Raw genomic sequence first — 5,148 nt, 5'->3', positions numbered from 1 at the left:
ACAAATACAGCAGTGAGACTCCAGAGAGTTACATTTTACAGCTGGGGTTTGTGATTTGCAACTACAGATGCGATCCAGAATCCCGCACGATGGGGAGAAGACTATTCCAACAGGGGACCTTGAACTTTGGAGAGTCCCTATAGGAGCAGCTGACTCGGACCAGGTGATTCCTTTTCTCCTGGTTTCCATGCACCCCTCCCGGTGCTACTTTCTTTGGGTCCAGGACATCTGGTGCTGTTTTTTCCCATGCTCTTTAGAAATAGTATTCTGAGACTTGTCTGCACACAGAGACTAATTCTGGAAATCATCAGGGCTGGAAATCCAGCTCTGACATGAGCTCCCAAATGAGGCACCCTTGATTATTTGGGCACTTTGCCTGGAGAAATTACTCACTCATCGTTTATGCAAACAACCTGAGCAATGTTCCCAGAGGTAGAAATGACATAAATAGAGAAGACTTTAAGAAAGCTACTACTGATTTTGGCGGACATTGTGAACACCACCACAGCTTTCTGTGTGGACTGGGAATCAGCCTCAACTCGCTGGCACGCCCAGTGACAGACAGTCACACGCTCCAGGTTTCTGGCTGGCAGTCAGGGCAGCCTGCGCCACTGTAACACCTCCTGCTGTACTTGGATGAGTGAAGCGGGCAAAGTAGAAGAGACTAAGCAATGCCTTAAGGGAAAAATTGTCTCTTTAAGGTTGGTCCTCATGGCCTGTGGGATTTGTTGACTTGGCCTTGGTTGGGCAACTAGGGTTCCGGGGTCTGCAGCATCCTACAAGGACGATTAATAGGTCTTGCTTTTGTCATGGTGGTCGTGAATCTGGTCTGTTGCATCTGTCCAGGGGCTGACATGCTGCTGTGCGGTTGCTGTCTCGTCAGATGATCTCTATGATGATACAGAAACAAAAAGAAAAAACTCTTATGCTGTGACTGACTATGGAGATGAGTGGAGCGTCCACAAGCTGTGAAGACCTGGGTCTCTAGCTTCCCTGAGTTGGTCGGCCACTCACAAGTGAGAGAATGACCAAAAAGGGAAGGGGACTGAGAGACTGAATATATTATACAAATAGAGAATGGTCAGACTATATATGACAGTCTCTGACCCATGGTCTCTGCAGCAATCAGCCCAGAATGGTCAGGACTTGGTCCATGACTGCCAGTTTCCATATTTTTTTGTTCCTACTTCCAACACAGAACCAACCAGAGAAAGCCAAATATATTCCCTATACTCAGATGCTCTGCAAACATAAGCTGCCCGGCTCTAGGTCACCTGCCCCCCAGTGTCCCCCTGCCAACAGCCTCAGGCCCACTTCACCTCCAACCCGCTCTCTAGGCTGGCCCTTCTCCCCATCTTTCCTGCTACTGCCCGAATCTCAGCTCCCAGCTCTCACCATCTTCCACCTGGACCACCCCAGTGGTCTCCTAGCACAGAAGCCCAAACCTGCCATTGCCCAGTGGCCTCCGTTCCTCCGCTGGACAGCCCCACCGTGCTTTCCAAGAGCAGAGCTGAATCTGCACACCACCCCTGAAAACCCTTCACTGACCTCTCACAGCCTGGCCCCCTGGCTCCCTGGCGACACTTCTCCCCTCGCGGTCTGGGCTGCGTGCTCTCCGGCTGGCTGTGCTGTGCTCCTCAGGCAGAGGCTCCGCAGGGGCTGTTCCCTGGGCCCAGGGAGCTCCCCCCCACTCTCACGGCTTTGGTCAGCCAATGTCAGCTTGTCCTTCTGATGGCAGGCGTTGCTGGTTTGCATCAAGTTTCTGGGTCGCGGACATGTATGGAGAGAGCTCTCCTCTCTCAGGACCATGACCGTGGTTTCTAACTGTACTTTCATCGTGCGGTCATTTCACGGCTGCCTGTCTCCCCCCTAGATGCTAAGCTCCAGGAGAGCAGAGATGGAGTCGCTGTATCCTGGCCGCCTGGTGGCCACACACAAGGCGTATGTAGAAAAGAGGAGAGAGGGAGTACATATAAGTTGTTTCCAAAGGTCTCCTTTTTTTGTAGAAATTTCACTGGTTTTTGGCTTAACTTTAGCAATTTAATTGTTGTGATGAGCATGTGCACAGCTGTCTGTGTGCACTCAACCACGGCTGCTGAGCAGTGTTGTGCCTCACATGTGCGAGGGGCGGCGCTGAGGGGAAGAGGGAGCCGAAATCAACCTCCCTCCTTCACACAGGCCTGTGCTCAGTGTGGGGCCAGGGGACAGTGTGGGGCAGGCAGTGTACACAGGCACTTTCACCTTGACACGCCAGGGCCCTGAGGGTGGCGCCTGCCCTGAAGGCCCCCACTTTTCTAATTTGCACGAAGGTGCCTGTGGCTGGCACTGCCAGGCTCTGCCACCGGGTTCAGACTCCTCTCAGTTCTGTGGCCAGACAGACGGCTCCCTTTCTTCTGGACAGTCGCCTTGCAAATGCTGGTGCTGGCCGTATGTGCCAGAGGAGAGCTGGGCAGCCTCGGCACAGAGCAGAGTCGGCTTTTCTGCCAACTGAACAACTGACACCAAACTGTCTGCCCACAGAACAAGCAGAATACACCATGTGTGGGGGGACTTGCCCAGCAATTAAATCCTTAAGTCTACCTTGTGTCTTTGGTTTGATGACTTCACTGTCATGCACTTTCCTAAGTCTTTGAAAATAATCTGGTCAAGCCCCCAGGTCAGGTTGCCGATTCCTTCTGTGGGGAGGGACAGTCTCCAGATCTCAAAGCTGCACACAGAGGGTTTACTTCACTAGCATCCGTGCTGAAGTGTTTAGGGACGATGTGTATCAATACCTGCAATTTTCCTTGCACAAAAAAAGATGGGTCAAGTGATGCCTATTTGAATAGATATGTGATAAAGCAAATAAAACAGAATGTTACTTGTGAGAGCTAGCTGAGATGTCCACTGAACAATGATTTCAACTTTTCAGTATGTTCAAAATTTTCATAGGATGCTGGGGAAAAACTTCATTCAACACTTATTAAAATTTTATTATATTTATATTTATGAGAATACTTATTTATGCTATATTTATTAAAGTAAGCTAGCTTTGGGGATACAATGCTGAATCAGACATGGTCCCTGTGGGTTTGGCACTGCCCGGAGAGATAGACTGTTAGCAGACGATGATAACACAATATGGTGAGGGCCGTGATAGCCACACAGAATGTTCTGGGAATGCCAAGAAGGACTACCACAGTTTGGCATGTTTATGTGTGTGTGGTCAGACTTGTTTGTGTGTGTGGTGGTCAGGCATGTGTGTGTGTGGTCATATGTGTGTGTGGTAGTCAGGCATGTGTGTGGTGGTCAGGCATGTGTGTGTGGTCAGTTGTGTGTGTGGTAGTCAGGCGTGTGTGTGTGGTCAGGCGTGTGTGTGTGTGGTCAGGCGTGTGTGTGTGTGGTTAGTTGTGTGTGTGGTCAGGTGTGTGTGTGGTCAGATGTGTGTGTGTGGTGGTCCGGTGTGTGTGTGTGGTCAGGTATGTGTGTGTGGTCAGGCGTGTGTGTGGTAGTCAAGCATGTGTGTGTGGTGGTCAGGCATGTGTGTGTGTGGTCAGTTGTGTGTGTCGTAGTCAGGCATGTGTGTGTGTGGTCATGTGTGTGTGTGGTCATGTGTGTGTGTGGTCATGTGTGTGTGTGGTCAGGTGTGTGTGTGGTCAGTTGTGTGTGTGGTAGCCAGGTGTGCGTGTGTGTGTGTGTGGTCAGGTGTGTGTGTGTGGTCAGGTGTGTGTGTGGTAGTCAGGCATGTGTGTATGGTGGTCAGGGACATGAGTGCAGCCTTGAATGGCGACAGCGATGAGCTAGCAATGAAGTTAGTTCAGGTAGCCGGGCAAGGATTCCATGAACGAACCCCATGTGGGGTGTGCAGGAGCCAGAGGTAGGGCCAGGAGCAGTCGCTCTGCGGAACGCCTGAGCCACGCTGGTCAGCAGGGCCGCTCCTGCGGGGCTGGCGCGTCACGGCAGGAGGGACAGCACGGGCGGTTTGCTCTGGGCTGGCGGGGATGCAGCTCCAGCTGGCTCTCCGGCAGGGGCGGCTGGGTGCGCACGAGGGCGCAGCCCTGAGGAATGTTTGCCGCGTGAGACTGGAGACCTGTGGGGAGACGAAGGACAGGGAAGCACGGTGCTCACCACAGGAGAGGCCGTGGCCTGTGGGACACGAGGTAGAGCTGCGCAGTTGGCAGCCAGAAACAAAAACTGAAATTTAGGACAGAGGTGGAGATGCGAGCTTGGGACGGCAATGGCCGGGTTTGAACCTGAGGAAGGGAAGGGGGTTGGAGAAGACCGGAGGATTGGAGAAGCTGAGCTGCCTGAGGACGGCAGGCCGGAGAGAGGAGGACCACGCGCCGCCCAGGCTTGGGCAGGCCCTGGGGAAGCCTGGCGGCCTAGTGCATACAGATCCGGAACCTCTTCCAAAGCTCCTACTCCGTGTTTTCACCCATTTTGAGAAGTATGCTATTCATTGCTACACAATTTTTTAAAAATCTGGGCAAAAGTGGACTTTTAGGTCATTAAGAGTTTATGCAAATATATGCTCTTAACTCTCTCCCCACTCGACATGGAGTAGATCTAACTTATAAATCAGAATTTTCAAGAAAAGGTGTAACAATTTTCTTCGGAAAAGAATTATGAAGTTAGGAGACCCAGTCCAAGAAGTGTTCACCAACATGTGTCAATCAAGGCCACCCTTGTCCCAGTTGTGATAGCCAAAGTTCTACCCTCCAATGGCAGCGCAGCATTCTCACAGCTGGCTTTCTATTGGCTCTGAGATGTGGGCGGGGCTTCCACTCCTGAAGCTGCCACTAGCTCCACCCCATTCCATGCAAATGAAGTCAAAGCTCTCGTGAGCCCACGTGACTGGTCACGTGGTTGATGGCACTCTTCCCACCCCTTTAGCGACGTCACCACCCACTCAAACTCTCACGAGAGTTTACCAGAGGGTAAGAGGCTGGATAGTTCTCTGTGCTAGGAGCCGGTTCAGGGGAGGGGGCTCCACAGGGGACCCCTCACTTCCATCCTTGAGCCTCGAACCCAACTTTGCCCAGGGGCCCAGAGGGCCTGTGGGGGGGGTGCCTAGGGGCCCCATGCACACTCCACTCCCATTGGCTGGCAGTGCCGGCATGCAAATGAGGCCCAACGTCACTTCCTGCGCCCACTCGAGCGCCATCTTCT

Source organism: Microcebus murinus, chromosome 17, assembly GCF_040939455.1.
Source record: "Microcebus murinus isolate Inina chromosome 17, M.murinus_Inina_mat1.0, whole genome shotgun sequence".
Lineage (NCBI taxonomy): Eukaryota > Metazoa > Chordata > Mammalia > Primates > Cheirogaleidae > Microcebus > Microcebus murinus.
This window is presented reverse-complemented; position numbering follows the sequence as displayed.